Source organism: Geotrypetes seraphini, chromosome 4 (genome assembly GCF_902459505.1).
Source record: "Geotrypetes seraphini chromosome 4, aGeoSer1.1, whole genome shotgun sequence".
Taxonomy (NCBI): Eukaryota; Metazoa; Chordata; class Amphibia; order Gymnophiona; family Dermophiidae; genus Geotrypetes; species Geotrypetes seraphini.
Genome location: NC_047087.1, coordinates 94,131,511 through 94,151,125, shown reverse-complemented (window position 1 = coordinate 94,151,125; position 19,615 = coordinate 94,131,511). Strand labels below are relative to the sequence as shown.

Below are 19,615 nucleotides of genomic sequence, written 5' to 3'. Positions count from 1 at the left end.
CCAAACTACCATAGTGCAAACAAACAATTTCAATATACATAAGTTTACACGAAATGCACATTAAACTTATAAACAAACATTAATGCACAATTATTTCCCCCTATCACCCACCAAATAATCAGAAAAATTACATACCTACAGGAAACCCTCCATATATTCCCCGAATGAAATTCCAATGCAAAACCTTTCCCCCTTCCACCCACCCTGTATGTGTATGCTTAAGGGTCGATAAAATAAAATCAGTTATCATTCCTTACAGAACTTAGTCAATGGTTCCCAAACATCCATATATTTCTTATACTGTCGAACGTTCCATTTTAAAAGTATAACAGAGAGATTCCCACCAGAAAGTGTAATTTAACCTATCCCAGTTCTTCTAATTCCTCAAAATAAGTTGTAAGGCAACTCCTGTCATTATAAAGAGAAGTTTGTTATTTCGAGCAGATATTTGGCTTTTAGCCCTCATTAACGTACCAAAGAGGATGGTATCGTACATCAGTGCCACTGGATTTTCGACAGTGATCATCTTCATCATACACAACATCCTCCCTACAACCACAACACAGACATCTGTTCTTCAGCCATATTTCATTTGACAAAAAAGATGGCGTTTCAGCAATCTATTAAATGTTACCACATTCTTTTGCTGCCGTATTGCAGAAGCCTGTTCCGTTCCTCTGGATCTATGCAGGAGAACACCCCCGCCCTTGATATTTGAAGTCTCAACTCCTTTCTTGTCGGGATCCTCAGATCCTAAAGTTCAGAGGAACGCAACTTGGGAAGCACAATATGATACGCCACACAATCTGTTAGGTATTTTGGGACCAACCCATGCATGCTTTGGTAAACTACCAACAACAGCTGATTTCGGACCCACAAATCCATCTTAAGCCAATATAACGATGTAATAGGCAGATGTCGCAGATGTGAAGTACAGCACAAGGTCTAAGGACTTTGGTAAGAAAGAAGTAGCCTGTGAGGCATTCTCAATTAAGGCTGCTGGGAAAGGAACGCAGAGGTCACCTTTGTTGAAGTAAGTGAGGAGAAAAGTGAGCTCGGGGGAGGGGGGTGAGAAAGTAAAGACCCCATGAGCAGAGCAGGGGAAAGATTGCCTGTTGTGTGCACAAAGCAGATGAGGGAAAATGCGTCTCCTGGAAGCAAGGATGGACAGGGCGGTCTGGTCCTCATTGCAAGTCCAGTGGTGAGAAAGAGGACCCTAATTCTTTTTGCTTGTAGAATCTGGGCAGATTACAGCCTTCAGTTGAGCTGCCAGATGGAATGGGCTGGAGAAGAGATGAATAGTTGAACTGTTGCAAATAGTTTTATAAAAACTTTCAAGTTCAGTCATCATATAACCAGTTACCTTAACTCAACATCAACAGTCATGACATCTTTTGTACAAAGACATTTTTTGTATTTTTTTTCCTATTGTTGCTGTTGTCAGTAAAAAGTTCCTGTTTACAGCATTCCTGAAGTGAGCGCGCTTAGTTTTTGGGACTGTTCTATAGGGATAGATAGGGTGGTATCTTAAATCCTATGGCTAACTGTGCCCGGTTTAGCATCAGAACTCTGGTATATTACCTAGCTCCAGGTACCCATGTTGAAGAGCTTAGCCAATGCCCAGGACTTCTGTGAACATGACCATGGTTACACATGTTTTACTTAAAATAATTCTAACTCAGTACCCGGGCTCTGGATAGAATTATTTTCAGCTCCCTCCCCCTTCCCCTTCATCTGAGGACTCATGCAAGGTGTTAGAGAGTGAATGTAAAGAGAGAGAGAGGAATGACTCATCTCTAGTTCTGAGAATCCCCACTGCTCCGAAGAGCTTGGCCAACTCCAGGGATGGTTAAAATAATGTGAGAGTTTATGAATAACCCCAGTTAAATCCTTGTCTAAACATTGACAGAAACTCAACAGTTAAGGTTCTTTCTGAAGTAAAAGTGAAAGAGACAGTGTGAACATTCCACAAGCATTCAATATACAAAAGATTAAGCAGTATTGGACTTCAAACAATGCTGAATTCAGATTTGACTAGCAAGTGCTGAAAGCATTCATTGTTTACCAGAGTTTACATTCTATTGCCAGATATTTTTATATGAAATGTAGAGCGTTGTGTCTTGATGTAAAATGTTGTAAATATTTCCTACCACACCACAACACTACCTTGTGAGAATGAGTTGTTGCTATGGGATACGCACAAAGGCAGATGATCGTTTGTAAACAGTCCAATGTATCAAAATGATTTTCACTGCAGAAGACCGAACTTGGTACTGCTAAAAGGCTACAGCAGTCGACAATTGTTGAAAGAGTTCCCACAGAAGGGTTGGAACAAAAAAAGCCTTGATGTGCTGCTACGCAAGATCCGAGCAATGGGCACTGTGGATTGCAAGCCAAGTAGCGGATGACCATGCTCGATTCGCACATGAGAGCACTTGACTTTGTACATAATCTTGTACTGAGCCAGGAGGATGCGCCGTAAACACACCGAACAACTTGCTAAATAGCACGAGAAGCACGAATAAGCCAGACAACTGTGGTTAGGATCATTCATGACAATCTGAAATTAAAAAGAGTCGTGCTGAAGAGTTAACTTTACACAACAAAGACACACGCCTGAAATGGTGCAAGCAGCTTTTGACCAAGTACCTGGAGCACAGCATCAGCTTCATTTGGTTTACAGTTGAAAAGATATTTACAGTAGCTCCATTGATTAACACACAGAATGATTGCCTGTACGTGCCTTCAATAACACTGAAGCATGAGGTTAATGCCAATACCTACTACGGACCTGCCCGACCTACAGCCAATCAGTCATGGTCTCGGTCACAATCTTGATGCTCGGATTCACAGATCTGTTCATCATCAATCCTGGGGTTAAGATCAACGGCACATACTACCGGAACATCCTCTTGATGCAGAAGCTGTTGCCAACGATTCGCCGCTTGTCAGGAGACTACTTTATCTTCCAACAGGACAATGACCCAGCACATCGGGCAAAGGACACTAGAACTGCTACATCGGGAGACCCCAGGCTTCATCGGTCCAGACCTCTGGCCTGTAAATTCACCAGACCTAAACCCAGGTGTCTACCAGATCTGGGGGCTGAAGCAGTAATGTGTCTACCAGAGAGCAGTATCTGACATCAGACTTTAAACAGCGCCTCATCTCTGTTTGGGCTGAGCTGAAGCAGAGCGCCATTGACAAGTTTATAAATCAGTGGCAGCCAAGGGATGAGGGCATGCTTCATGCAAAGGAAGAGCACTTCACACATATGTTTAAGTGAAACATTACTTTTTGACTTTACATTTTTCTGCAAGATATGTCATAAAATTTTTGATGTGTTTTTATTCAGTTCACAATTCATTTTCACAAGGTAGTGTTGTGGTGTAGTGGGAAATATTTACAATATTTTACATCAACTTCATTCAGGATACGACACATTCAATTTCATAAGAATCAGCCGAGTTTTGGTGGTTCTTTTTTTCAGTTCAGTGTACTATACTTAGCACTATATAGAAAGTCCTGTTTTTCTAAGGCTGGGTTCAAAGTTTAGAGGAGTTTTAGAAATTTATTTGGAGCACTTCAGAATTAACAGTGTCAGAAAGAATTCAGCATTTATTTATGCTATTAATGGAACTTCTAAACAACTAGGGTGGACCTGCTGAAACTCAGTGGAGATGCTGTGACCTGCTGTGTGTGTATGGCTGGAAGGTTGTTGGTGCTTTCTACCTCTCAATGTTCTCTCCCACCTTTTCCTTCTTCTCATACTTCCTTCACACTTCCTCCCTCTTTGCACTCTCCATATTTCCCTCTCCATCATCCTATATGTGTTTTGTGCACTTGTGTCTAGGGGAGGTGCATGGGGTTCTCTCCCCTTTTCCTTTCTCTTATGGGTGAGGGATGTGTGTTGGATATATAAGAGGGCGAATCAAAAATGAAAGGCAATTGTTAAATTACGTGATAACCGAAACAGAGCTAGCGAAATACAACATATGTACTCATACATAGCCTGTTGGATAGTTCGTTCATGCACAGTGCAGCGCTCAGCCTTTTGTCGTTTGGCAGCCACGAGGTCAGAAACATGGACACTCCATTGCAAGATTGCACCATCGAAGAAACAAAGTGCAGTAGTGTGCTTTCTTTGGGCAGAGAGAGTGAAACCTGTGGAAATTCACCATTGGATATTGACTCAGTATAGACCAGGGCCGCAATCCAGTTGGGTTTTCAGGATTTCCCCAATGAATATGCATTGAAAGCAGTGCATGCACATAGATCTCATGCATATTCATTGGGGAAATCCTGAAAACCCAACTAGATTGTGGCCCTCAAGGAGGGACTTTGAAACCTCTGGTATAGACGTAGCACCATGAATCAACAAAAGGTTTATGAATAGGTGCAAAGGTTTAAAGGGGAAGAACAGGTGGAACTGACAAAGGTTGTTCTGGCCACCCATCAACATCGTACACACAAGAGCACATTAATCGGGCAGAGGCCTTGTTTAGAGAAGACCGACGGATAACGGTGTCTCAGTTGGCTGCAAATTTGGATATCAGCTATGGATCAGCATTTCCCATAATGCACGATGACTTGGGATACAGAAAAGTCTGCGCACAATGGGTTCCCAAACAGATTACTGATCTGCATAAGCGTGTGAAGGTTGTGACCCAGTTCCTGAGATGGTATGAAGAAGCTCCAAGTATTCTGGAGAGAACTGTCACCAGCGACTAGTAGCGTACTAGGGGGAAGTTTGCTCCAGGTGTAGACCATGAGGGGTGCTCCCAGGGTTGGCGTTGTGTTGTTCATCATCCAGATAATCACAGCTCTGCCCATTATATTTCATGCCAAATCTGGATATCGACTGATTCAAATACCTCAGCCTGCGTTTTAACATCAACCTTTATTTTCACACAGCACCTAAGTGGTTAAGGCAACTAATAGGGAGGTTTAAAAGAGGTTTGAACAAGTTCCCAGAGGAAAAGTCCATAAAATAATATTAGCCAAGAAGATTTAAGAGTACAATTCCTCATCCCTAGAAATGAGCTATGAGCTACGGCCACTGTCGGAGACTGGTTGCTAGGCTCAATGGATGCTGGTGTGACTTAGCACAGCTTTTCTTATGTTCACATTGAATTCTTCACTTCAGACGCTACCAATTAGGAGCGGATGTTTATCTTCTGGAACAGGAAGGAGGTAGTGATATCATTATTTATAAGCCTGTAATCAATAGTTGGCCTAGTGTAACAGGGAGCATTTTTCATTAATTTAGAACCTTTATGTACACTGACAATCAAATGAGCATTATAAAACAAAGACAAAGGTTGGATAGCATCCCTTCATTTTAAGCAGCATGGTGCCTGCTGTTTACATATTTTATTGAGTAAGAGAAGATGATAAACATGAATATATTTGGATTCATATGGGGTGGGCATACGCTGAGTTCCTTTAAGATTGCAATTGATGTTTTAATTAACTTGGGTAAACATTAGGCATGATTTACAGTATTCTCAGACTGTAATAATAAACTGTTATCATATTTCATAAGCACTACTTTCTGAGGGTTCTCTGCTCCAACTATAGAAAAGGATGATGCAGCATTTAAAAGGAAAAAAAAATAGATTTAAAGGGGCCATTTTTAATAACCATCAGGGACTTACTAATCTGAAGGTAGGGAGAGGAAGAGCAGGGGCCTGAGAAGTAGAGCAGCCAGGATTCAATGCCTGCTTCTGCACTGGAACTCCTTGTGACATTATGACATCATGGGCAAGTAAACTTTGGGGGCCTTTTTACATGGTAGTGGGAGAAAGTGTAAAAAGAAAAAAAAGATCTCCAAATGTGTGTTTGAATTGAAGTGTTACAATCACTTAATTTTCATAATGAAATTTGCATACACTCAGAAATGTGTAATTCAGCCAAGAGCTCCAGCAACGGGGAAGACAGTGTATGTGTGTGTGTGTGGGGGGGGGGGCATAGTAGGGCGATGCTAGGTGCCACTGCTCTGAGTGCAAGCGCCAACTTTTCATGTTACGTCACTTGTGGTAAGCACTTTTAACCTGCAGCTTGGTAAAAGGACCCCTTTATCTCCTATTATTTCAGGTACTCAGAGGGCAATTTTCTAATTTGGGACCTTTACTTAGGTGCCCTGCTTCCTGTTAATCTCCAATTCTATAATGGCGTAAATTCAAATTAACACACACAACTGTTTATGACAGGTATAAGTGGGCATGCTTATGTGTGCCATGCAATACACATATGACCAGATTCAGTAAACAGCGCCCAAAGTTAGATACCATTATGATCCATGCTAAGATAGTATTCTGCAAAGGGTGGTCTCAAAGAGCAGCCATTATGGAATACTAGCTTGGTGCGCTTCTTGTGACCAACTTTGGCCGCAAGCAAGTACATCTGGCAAAAACTGGAGATGAGATGGCTCAGGGGTGATATGATACTGAGTGAAGTGGAAAGGGTTGATGTGAATCGTTTGTACACTCTTTCTAAAAATACTAGGACTAGGGGGCATGCAATGAAGCTATTAAGTAGCAGATTTAAAACAGACTGGAGAAAATATTTCTTCACACAACGTGTAATTAAAATCTGGAATCCGTTTCCGGAGAATGTGGTGAAATCAGTTAGCTTAGCAGGGTTTTAAAAAGGTTTGGATAATTTCCTAAAAGAGAAGTTCATAGGCCATTATTGAGATGGCTTGGGGAAATCTACTGCTTATTCCTAGGATAAGCAGCATAAAATCTGTTTTACTACTTGGGATCTAGCTAGGTACTTGGGACCTGGGTTGATCACTGTTGGAAACAGAATACTGGGCTTGATGGACCTTCGGTCTGTCTCAGTATGGCAATTCTTATGTTCTTATGCCCACCGCCAACTGATGGCAATTAGGCACACAAATGCAGGTATTCTATAACACCACGCTTAATTCCTGGGAATGCCCCTGACCCTCCCTTAGCCATCCCCTTTTGGAGTTACATGCTATGAAATTTAGGCATGCATGTTATAGAATAGGGTGTTGCATGAATCTGGAATCAGAATCAGGGGGATAATTTATAGCATTCTGACCTCTAGGGGTAGTACTGCGAAACTACCATAGGGGTCACAGGTACCTGGTTTTCTGTCAAGTTCTTATGATCTGGTTTGGCCACTGTTGGACCATTGGTCTGACCCAGTGTGACTATTCTTATAAGTTACATGTGTAAGCTGGAGACATGCATGTATTCCATTACCCACATATACACATCCCTTATAGTTATGCAGTAACGTATTATGCACTGCCTTATAGAAGAGTGCATAGTGTACTTACATGAGTAACTGGCAATTGTGGAGCCTCTGACACACAGCAGTGGTATGCAAATTTAGGTGCCAGGCATTGCCCTATTAGACTGTGCTGTGCACATCTGTTTATGCTATGAAAATGGAAGTGAAAGTTTGTATTCCCAGGTCTGGAAGCACATTTTCAAAGGGAAAATTTCCAGAGTTTTCTCTTGAAAACTTCAGCACCCATAGAGACTTTGAGGGGCATAATCAAAACATACGTCTAAGTCCAATTTGGGCGTATGACGCTAGACGCCCAAAGACGGCAGTGGGAAAATGCCCATTTTCAAAAAATACGTCTAGAATTTTTTTTTTCCTAAAATCTTCTATCTGAATGTCCAGGCTATTGTTTGTCCAGACCGTCAGGACGTTTATCTTTATACCACATTTTCAACCAAAATTTCATCCAAGTCCCAAATGCCCAAAACAAGACCATTTGGATGTGGGAGGGGCCAATCTTGTAATGGACTGGCCACCCAGACATGGCAACAGAGCAGTGGAGCACCTTACAGGGCACTGCTGTGAACATCAGATAAACATCTCACCAGAACTCCCTTATAGGTTATGGTGAGGCCCCCAAAACACTCCCAAAACCCACTATGCTCACCTGTCTACAACCCCAATAGCCATTATGGCTGGAGGTGGCAGCTATATGGCAGTAGGGTTTTGGATTTTTTTTTTGGAGGGCTCACATTTCCCCCCATAAATGTAGTGGTTAGAGTGTCTTATGGGCCTGGATCCTCCTCTCTATTATTCACTAGCTCACTTCCCAGGCTATTTAAGATACCTGTGTGCAGCTCTACTAAGCTTTCCTATACCAGGTGCTGATGTTCTGGAGACAGGTATCTTTGTGGGGATGTGAAGGGGTTAGTGAACACCAGTGGCTTACCTAGCATATTTGACACCCAGGGCACATCATTTTTTGACCACCCAATCTATATAAAAAATATTATTTTTAGTAACAATCCACATATCGCACAACAAGAGTGTACCTAGGAAAAGGCAGCATCTTAAACACTGCAGTGAGCACTAGAACACCAACACATACATTGTAAAACTAAACAAGCCAGATCCTGCATAGTCAATTGATCCTGTAGTCAATGCAAACTGAAAACTATGTCCTTTTCATACACACAGAACAGAGATACACCCTCGCCCAATATGGAATAATCACAAACTAAAAATAGAAATATGTAGACAAAAGTTAAACTGAACCACCAAGAAACCAGACTCTGCATACAATGCAACACCACAACACCACAAAAACAGTGACACATGTCCCCTAATACTGTGCAAAATATAAAGACAGTAGATGTAAATTTGAAAAAACTGATACATAACAATCACCACTTTACAAATTAACAAATAAAAATAAAACAAATAATGAGAAATAAGAACATACCATTTTATTGGACTAATCCATTTTTCAATTAGCTTTCAGAGGCCAAATCTTTCTTCAGAACAGTACATGATACTGCTGTTATGGTATCCTGACCTGAGGAAAGGGGTTTAGTCCAAAAAATTGCCTTATTTCCATTTTCTATTTATAAACTTTTATCATTACAGTTATAATACTACTTGATTCTAAGTAAAGCAACAAAAAAAATTTTCTACCTTTTGTCGTTTCTGCTTTAATCATCTTCTTTGCTCTCTTCTTTCTATACAGCATTTGTCCTCTCTCCCTTCCATGCAACATTTGCCCTCTCTTTGCCCCTTCCACTCAGCTTCTGCCCTCTCTCTCTACCACTTCCATCAACTGCCCACACTCTCTCTTCCCCTTCCATCTACTGTCTATCCTCTCTCTCTTCCATATGACATCTTCCCTCTTTCTATGTCCCTTCAATAAACTCTATATCTGGGGTCCTTTCTCTCCTTTGCACATGATTAATTTCAGCTTCACCCCTCTCCATTTTTCTGTCTCCAACCCCTCCCCTATGCTTTGGTATCTCTCTCTTTCTCTTCTCCTTTCCTTCCTTCCCACTCCACACCATGGTGTGGTATCTCTATCTCCTTCCCTTCCCTCATGCCATGGCAACTCTTCCTCCCCATCCATGGTCTGGTATCTCCTTTCCTTTTTTCTTTTCCCTCCCTCCCATGGACTTGGCATCTCTGGTTCCTCTCCCTTGTCTTCCTTCTCCCTCCTTCCCTCTCTCTCCCCAATTGGGTGCTGCAGCAGCAGCATGTCTCCCCCCTTGCCTATGCAGTATTTCTACCCTCCTTCCTTCCCTGTGCAGCAGCAGCAGCATGTCTCCCCCCTTGCCTTTGCAGCATTTCTCCCCCCCTTGCCTGTGCAGTATTTATACCCTCCCCCCTTCCTTGTGCAGCATTTCTACCCTTCCCCCTTCCCTGTGCAGCATTTCTACCCTCCCTCCTTCCCTGCCCAGCATGTCTACCCTCCCCCCTTCCCTGCATGTCTGACTGGCTCCCCTGCTGAAAGCCGCGGGAATCCGCTCCTTGCGCAACCTGACGCAGCTGCGGATCCGCGAGGAGCAGACACCTGCAGCTTTCAGCAGGAGAGCCGGCCAGAAGATGAGCAACGCCGGTGAGCACCCGCGGACACCCCTGTTTACTGCCGCTGCTGCTGGTTATGGAAAGCAGCAGCGGCAGAATAGGGAAGGTGGCCGGCTGTGCACTAGAGAGTTGCGCAGGGACAGAGTCGAGCTCCTTTTGGTTGAAGACCCAGTCTTTAAAACTAGGTTTTAGTTTAGTTTAGAGGCAAAGGAGCTCATAATCAAAACTTAAACATGTGTTAAAAACCTACTCAAGTTGGGTACCCAAGGGGGTACACAGGAAAGAATTGAACGGGGACAATGGGGGACCCGCGGGGTTAAATATAACTCAAGCCGCGAGGCTCATCTTCTGTTCCTACCTGCCCTGCTGTGCACACATAGCCGACCGGAAGTCTTCCCCGATATCAGCGCTGACGTCGGAGGGAGGGCTTACACAAAGCCTGTCCTCCGACGTCAGCGCTGACATCGGGGAAGATTTCCGGTCGGCTATGTGTGTGCGGCAGGGCAGGCAGGAAATAGAAGAAGAGCCTCGCGGCTCGAGCTCCATTTGGCTGAGAAAGTTGCTAAGATGAGGGCTGGGAGGCAAATGCGGAACATAAAAGAGGGAGGAAGTACATTTTCCCCTTCCTTTTATTCCAGATTTTTTGAACGAACATTGTCAAAATACATCCAAGTGCCGATAATAAAAACGGGTTTTGGGTGTATTTCTAAACGACCTAGGCCTTCATAGTGCCGCTGAACGACCATAGTTAAACGGGGCATTTCAGAAGGAATGTCAAGGGCGGGACATGGGCCGGCTTAGACTTAGTTGTACTGCATGTATAACCGAAAGTTATACAGCACAAGTTATACGGAACTTGGACGTTGTGACTTAGACCATTTAAAACATGGTCTATGTCACAAAAATCCACCTAAAGTCACCAGATAAGCACTGCAAACACATAATACAGACCCCCTCACACAATACCCCAGTAATCACTGACCCCCCCCAACCCCATAAAAATCGTAATCACACCTTTAAAATTCAGCCTCCAGACCATCATCACCTGGCAGCCTGGCATAGGAAAGCCTAGTCGTCCAGCACAGAGGCAGCTTAAGCCGTCTTGAGGGTGGGTTAGGGACTCATGGAGAGGAGGATCCACGCCCATAAGCCCCTGTAATCACTGCATTGCTATTGAAACATGTGCCCTCCTATATACACCCCCAAAACCCTTTTGTACTGACATATAAGTGGCTCCTGCAGCCATAAGGGCTATTAGGGTGGTAGATAAGTGAGTCTAGGGGATTCTGGAGGTGGTTTTGGGAGGGCTCACCATGACCTATAAGAGAGCTGTAGTGAGATGATGACATGGCACCCTTTTTGTGAAGTTCACAGCAGTGCCCTGTAAGGTACCCTACTATTTAGGTGCCATGTCTGGGTGTTCAGTCCATCACTTTGCAGACCCCTCCCATGTCTAACAGGGCTTGTTCTAGTCGTTTTTGACTTGGACGAGAAGTTGGACGAAAATGCGGTATAAAGATGGACAATTTAGTGACAGACGTATAGTTAGACGATTTTCGAAACAAAAAAAAATTTGGACATATTTTTCAAAAATGTGCCCTAGGCTGTTTTTTTTACTTTGGACGACTTGCGACTTAGACGAAAATGGCCTTAGACGTTCCTTTCAATTATGCCCCTCCACGCTTTTATCCCTAAGGGAAGGAAATGTAAGTTATAGGGCCTCTTTTACGAAGCCATTTAACGCAGGCCGCTATGGTAACGGCCCCGAAGCTCATAGATATTTACAGGGCTTCGGGGCTGTTGCCGCGCAGCAGCCGCTAGCGCAGCTTTGTAAAAGAGGCCCTTAGTTTTTGAGAATTTCTGGCGAGATGAGATCTATGCACATTCCAATCTAAAGGAACCAGAGTGATGAAAATGCCAAATAGGCCTCTAATTTGCCTCTAATTAACTCTATTAACATCCTGTGAAGATTTCATTTTGAAATTTTCTAGTTCAGCCCCCCCTCTCCTTTGTGCAACAGCACATGAGGATGAAAATGCTTTTTGTATCATCTAAATAATGGCTAGGTCACCCAGGTAAAATCTTTTGAAAATTGGGCTCCCTGTTATTTCTTCCTCTGTGCAGAAACATCAAACAATGTATTCCAGATGATGGGCTTAAGAAAATAATAAGGTAGTACTGTAGAAAATAAGCAGTTGTGAAATGCTAGTGGTCAACCTGATATCTTCCATTTTGAGATGTGGGGAGAAATCCTTAATGAACTTAATGCCTGTAAAGTATCAGCTGCCTGTATACTGTATATGAAATCACGTCAAGCCTCAAATTGCCATTTGGGTCAGGGAGACAGTGGTACCATTTTGCATTTGCTAGTAAGTTCTTGCTTTTGTTATTTCTGTGTGTCTGACTGCATGTTCTATTAATCCGTTAATAACTTTGGGGTTGATGCAGAAAGCAAGCTCAGGTATACACTGGCAAGCAATGCCGGAAGGGGGTTCAGAGTAAGTTTACCTTGGCATGGCTATACACTGCATTCAAATGAATGCACATGAGGCTATTAAGTATGCCACGCTGATGCACAAAGCATACCCATGGCCTTTAATGCACAGTTACTGTGTATATTTTTCCACCAGGTCCAGGGCAGGTGTAGCCCGTCCTGACCTCCCTATCAGCTAGATTTCTGCATTGGCACCGACTCTCCCTCTTTCCATGCTGACTTATAAAAAATTCCCTGGTGTCTAAGACACCCTCTCACCCAACCTTGGCATCTAGGACATCCACCTAACCCCCTTTCCAATACTTTTTTGAAAGTTCCTGGTGTCCATTCTTTACCCCTCCCTCTCACTGACCAGCGCTATAGAAATGCAATGGAAGTAAAACCCAGATATCTCAATCCATCCTCCTTTTTCTGGAGCCATATGGTAACCCTAATAAAGGACATCTTTATTTTTGCAATTAAAAGGAATGCCATCCCTTCTGAACAAAGGACAGACACTTTATCTCATTGCACAAGGACCTCTGCTGTTGCGTTTCATTAAAATATATTGACTTTGCCTTTGTAATGCCCCAAGATGTTGTTTTAAAGATTACAGCACTGCTGATGACATCCCTGGCTGCCTTTAACCACGTGTCTCAGCTTCTTGTCTCCCTCGCTTTATGAATAACAATAAAACAGTCTTTATAAAAATTCAAGAAAAAAACACACCAAAGGTAAATGAATAATGTTCTTTCTGAAAATCAATGAAAAAGAAATTGAAAACTCATTTATGGCAGCAGAAGTTTTAGTGCATCGATTTCTAATTGCAATGTTTTCCCAGAATGCACTTTGGTTGCTTACAGCTGTGCTCCCAGCATTATCATTTCATTAACAGAATGCGAATCTCCTATTCTTCTGAGCTATATTCAAATAAAGATGAAAGAAGAAAATTTTAAAATTCGATTATTGGGCCAAAAATTCCAGAGCATTTAAAGGAAAAATTTGAGGCGCCTATATCGGTTATAGAACTTCAGTCAGCATTGAAGTCTCTCAGAGCTGGGTCTGCTATGGGTAGTGATGGATTCACAGTGGAGTTTTTCAAATCTTTTCAAACTATACTGTTACCTCATCTTTTTAAATTATATCAATCACAACTGATGAAGGGTCAGATATCAGGTACTATGGCAGAAGCTTTAACAATAGTTTTGCCAAAGCCAAACAGAGATCCCATGTTGGTTTCAAATTACAAGCTTATTTCTTTAATTAATGTGGATAGAAAAATTCTGGCTAAATTATTGGCTCTGAGGTTAGCTAAGGCTCTCCCTTATATGATTGGAATGCACCAAATGGATTTTGTTGCTCAAAGACATTCTGCAAATAACACAAGATTGGCACTTCACATGCTAAATTTAACAAAAACAATGGAAGATCCGGCCTTCTCTGTCTCTTTGGATGCAGAGAAGGCCTTTGATCATGCAGAATGGACATTTATATATCAAGCAATGGATTGGTTTGGAATAGGATCCGGTTTTATTCAGATGATTTAAACCTTGTATAGTTCCCCTTCTGCCAGTTTATATATTAATAATACATTCTCGGAGTGTTTTTGTCTGAAGAGGGGAGTTAGACAAGGATGTCCCCTATCTCCTTTGCTTTTTGATATTGTTCTGGAACCCTTGTTGGCCATTCGGCAGGCAAAGGAGATACAGGGAATTCCATACACAGGTTGAGATTATAAAGTTTCGGCTTATGCGGACGATATTTTGCTTCATTTGAAGAATCCTGAATCAACCATCCCTCATTTACTGGAACTGATTGACCGTTTTGGAAAATTTTCTGGGTACAAGATAAATTGGAGTAAATCATAGGTTCTCCCATTGAATGTATATTGTGTAAAAAGTTTATTTGATCCATTCCCATTCCTTTGGAAGGAAGAAGGTATAAAATATTTGGGTGTAATGATTCAGAAAACATTGGAAGACACAATGACAGTAAATGAAAAATCCTTATTATTGAAAGTCAAAGACATGTGTGAGCATTGGAATCCATTACATCTTTCTTGGTGGGGGAGAATCTAAACCATCAAAATGATGATTTTGCCTGTGGTTTGTTACCAAATGAGTATGTTACCGGTTTATTTTCAAAATTCCTTCTAGAAGAAATTAAATGGGATTCTTACAAATTTCTTTGGCTGGGTAAAACTACTAGAATAGCCTTAATATCTTTGCAAAAAAATCACAATTGGCGGGAGGGGTAAATTTTCCAAATTTCTAAAGGTATCACCAAGCCTTTATTTTGCATCAGGGTATGTATTGGATCTTTCCTGAACTCATGGAGAATCTGCCAGATTGGTTGATATTAGAAAGTCATCTTTTGGCCCCATTACGTCTTAGCCATATTTTGAATATCAAGCTTCCTAGAATATACAAGGATAATGTTATTCTTCTTACCACCTGGAATACATTAAAATTTATAAACACCTTAACTCCTACTCCAATACAACAATCCACGTGTTAATCCCTATGGTTAAACTCCAAGATACAAATTAGCGAGTCTAAAATCCTCTGGAAACATGGGTGCAGGTAGCTATACGTATTCTAGATGATGTAATTCAGATTGGGAAAATGGTAAATTTATTACAATTGCAACAATCATTTGGCATTTCAAAATCTCAAGGTTATAAATGGTTGCAGTTGAAACAGGCCATTCAGAAAGGGTTTCCTGATTGGTGCAACTAATCAGTTTAGCTTGCCGGGCCTAAGTTTCCAGACAGATTTTCAAGGGCATCAGGCCGCTAAGTGGTACAAATTAATATCTGAATATTTGGCAAAAAACTTTAAAACAAGCTTAAAAGACATTTGGAGTATAGAAATAAAGCAGCATATTTCTGCTACACAATGGCCATGGATTTGGACCTGGAGAATGAGATGTACAGTGTCAACATCTATGAGACAAACTTTTTGTTATATAGGATTTTTTGGACCCCAGTTTGTTTACAAAAGCTGGCAATGTCATCTTGAAATAGGGACACTGGATCATTTGTTGTTTATTGTCCCTTGATACTCAATTATTAGAAATCAATATGGGGAAAAATTAATATGGTACTCAAGGTCTCAATACCATTGTCTTATGATGTGATCCTATTTGGGACATTGTTGAAAGCTAAGAATCCAATAGACATTTATAAAAGCAGACTTCATCTGATTTTGACAGGGGTGGCCATGCAATTGGAAAACTGGGACAGATTAAATTTTTCTTTTTGGAGAGAATCGCTCTGTTTGTATTACAGAAAGAATGAATGCAGAACAAATGGGTAATAATAAATTTTTTTTTTAAAATATGGGGTCCATTAGAGGCATTTGCCAAATAAAAGACTGATTGATTGATTAACCTTGATGATTTCTACATACATCCAGGGAGGGTGGAAGGGAGAGCATTTGAAAAATAGACAACATAATTTATATATCACAAAATTTCTTAGATCTTAATCAGATTTATGCATAGATTATAAATTTATCTTTTTTTTTGTGTGTGTGACCCACCATATGTGTTCCCCCCTAAATGTTTCCTTTCTTTCTTTAAAGATTGTAGTTCATTCCCTTCACCTTCCTTATCAGTCATTAGAATGTATAGAATTTGAATGTAATTGTATAAGAGTTTTGTTTCGCCCCCCATTTAAAAAAAATGTTATACACATTGAAGCATTTGACATTGCGTGCATAACAAAATTTAATAAAACTTGAAACTTGATTTGTTCAATGATAAGTGCTGTTATTTGTATTATATAACTGTATATTTTGTTGGCGCTTTGTATAAGTTCAGAAAATGAATAAAGATTTACCAAAAACAAAAAAGAATGCAAATCTCCTTGACGATCAGAGATTCTTAAAAGAAAATATTTGCCATAACTGGTGAGGGCATATCTGGAGTGTGCAGGAGGAGAAGTCTGTGTGCCACACATAGATATTCATATGTAATAGCAATGTCCATCCAGTCTGCCTAAAAGGCGTCTAACTTTAAGCACCATTTATAGAATTTGTCCAAAAATGTCCAGGGTACCATTTAGATGCTTGGGGCTAGACCTGTTTTAAAGAAAATAACGGCCATAAAGTTGCCCAAAATGACTAGATGACCACTGGAGGGATTAAGACATGACCTCCTCTTACTCCTCCAGTGGTCACCAATCCCCTCTCACCACCCAAAGATGTGAAAGAAAGAGTACATTCCAGCCTGTATGACAACTTCAGATGGGCACACAGACATCTGAGCAGAGCAGAGGGGCACTCTAGGGGGTACAGCAGTAAATGTCACATTAAAAAGTTCCAGGTACACGTCACCAAAACCTGCTTATATTTTATGGTGAGTTCTCCAGAACCCCACAAAACCTACTGTACCTACATAAGGATGACACCTGTAGGCTTAAGGGCTATTGTGGCATACAGATGGGTACAGTAAGTTTTGGGTGGGTTTTGGAGGGCTCACTTTACAATATAAGCAGATTAAGGTGAGATATGTACCTGCCTCTCTGCTCTGCTCAGATGTGTCTGTGTAGTCAGTCTGCTTGCTAAGAATGCTGGCTGCTTGTACAGTGCATCTCAATAGCTTGGTTGTATGTGTTTTTCTTTTGGAGGGTTTTGCTTTTGAAAAGTGGTCCTAAAAGATAAACGCACTGAACACAAAAATGTCTAGAAAATGGCCATTTTCGAAACAAAAAAGTTAGTTTCTTTTCATGTCGTGTGGTGCAAACCAACTACCATTTCTGTCTCTTTTCAATGAACTGATTCAAGTCTTATATCCTTAGCAAGATATTGTGTCTGAAACTGAACACAATATTCCAAATGGGGCCTTACCGACAACTTGTACAAGGGGCATTATCACCCCCTTTCTTCTGCTGGGTATAGCTCTCTCTGTGCAATCTGGCATCCTTCAGGTTATGCCCAACAATTTGTCACATTGTTTTGCCACCTTGATATCATCTGACCCCAAGATTCTTCTTTGAACTACACATATCAGTCTCTCATCTCCTATTTTGTATATCTCCTTTAGATTTCTGCATCCCAAGTGCATCACTCTGTGCTTCTTCATATTTAAATTTTAATTTCCACACCTTAGACTATTCTTGAAATTTTTGGAGATCTCTTCTCATGTTTACTATTCCCACTGGGATGTTCACTCTGTTGGTAATCTTCGTGTCATCTACAAAAAGGCAAACTTTTCCTTTTAACCCTTCAGCAATATCACTCACAAATATATATTGCCTTAGATCTTGATCCTTGTGGGATTCTAGAAAGTTCACTATGCTTTTCTTCATCAGTATCTCCACAATTTTTCCAAACACTGATGTGAGGCTTACTGGCCTGTAGTTTCCCACTTCTTTCCTGTCTCTTCTTTTCTGAAAGAGAACCACATCTGTTCATCTCCAATCCTTCAGAACCTCTCCCATTTCAATAGATCTATTAAATAAATCCTTAAGAGATTCTGTCATGGTTTCTTTGAGCTCTCTCAGTATTCTGGGATGTATCCCATCTGGCCCAATAGCTTTGTCCACATTCAGTTTTTCAAACTGTTCATAAACATTTTGGCCCTGATTCTGTAAACTGCGTCCTGATTGTAGGCAGCTGTAGGTGTTCTACAGCTGTCTAATCAGCCAATCGGGACGCATGTTTAAAAAAAAAAAAAAAGCTACCCAGGCAGGCTGCCTATATTGAAGGCGACTCTGGGAGCCTAGGGAGGCCCGCAAGCCCATATAAAGCTAGGCATTAGCTTTTAGCGAACCTAGGCAGCCCTACGAGCCTCCCTAGTAGAGCGGGAGACACTTACAATGTAGGCCAGCAAAATGCTGGCCTACATTGTAAGTAGATGCGGCCGCTATATTTATCATGGCAAGGAATCTTCCTGCTGTGATTAATATAGCGGCTTATATTGTATGGTGAGCCCTCCAAACCTACTGTATCTACATAAAGATGACACTTGCAGACATAAGGGCTATTGTTGTGGTGTACAGGTGGGTACAGTAAGTTTTGGGTGGGTTTTGGAGGGCTCACCATTTATTATAAGTGGACTAGCTAATGCCCCGGCGTTGCACGGGTATTTAATTATAGCAATAACACTGTAAATGGATTCAAATAAAGATACTTTATAGTGGTGAATGAAAGTATTTTTTTACAGCTTAATAAAAAGTACAATATTCAAATTATAAAGTGAAATATTTGACAAAATGAATACAATACAACTAACGTAAAACGTGATTATAAACAACAATTTTAGTTTCACCTCCTGGAGCAAGAACATATAAATTCTTGGGTGAACCCACCCTTGAGCAAGCAAAATAGAGTTGTGGGCCATGAGACCCCCAGAACATATTACCCCAGGTAGTGAGGGATCTGCATACCAAGTTTCGTCCAAATCGGTCAAGCCGTTTTTGAATTACAGTGAGAATGGCAGCTTTTTACATATTTTCCATTGACATGAATGGGTGAAATCTGATTTTCTGTTTGTAGCTCCGCCCACATGTGCAGGAGGGCCGCGAGACCCCCAGAACATATCAACCCAGGTAGTGAGGGATCTGCATACCAAGTTTCGTTCAAATCGGTCAAGCCGGTTTTGAATTACTGTGAGAATGGCAGCTTTTTACATTTTTTCCATTGACATGAATAGGTGAAATCTGATTTTCTGTTTGTAGCTCCGCCCATGTGTGCAGGTGGGCCGCGAGACCCCCAGAACATATCACCCCAGGTAGTGAGGGATCTGCATACCAAGTTTCGTCCAAATTGGTCACAGTGAGAATGGCAGCTTTTTACATTTTTTCCATTGACATGAATGGGTGAAATCTGATTTTCTGTTTGTAGCTCCGCCCATGTGTGCAGGTGGGCCGCGAGACCCCCAGAACATATCACCCCAGGTAGTGAGGGATCTGCATACCAAGTTTCGTCCAAATTGGTCACAGTGAGAATGGCAGCTTTTTACATTTTTTCCATTGACATGAATGGGTGAAATCTGTTTTTCTGTTTGTAGCTCCGCCCACGTGTGCAGGAGGGCCGCGAGACCCCAGAACATATCAACCCAGGTAGTGAGGGATCTGCATACCAAGTTTCGTTCAAATCGGTCAAGCTGTTTGTGAATTACTGTGAGAATGGCAGCTTTTTACATTTTTTCCATTGACATGAATGGGTGAAATCTGATTTTCTGTTTGTAGCTCCGCCCACGTGTGCAGGGGGGCCGCGAGACCCCCAGAACATATCACCCCAGGAAGTGAGGGATCTGCATACCAAGTTTCGTCCAAATTGGTCACAGTGAGAATGGCAGCTT

General features: G+C 41.5%; 1 pseudogene; it reads right to left on the bottom strand.

Annotated features, from left to right (window-relative positions):
• Window positions 1–455: 455 nt before the first annotated feature.
• LOC117359693 overlaps window positions 456–19,615 on the bottom strand; it is a 95,674-nt pseudogene continuing 76,514 nt past the window's right edge.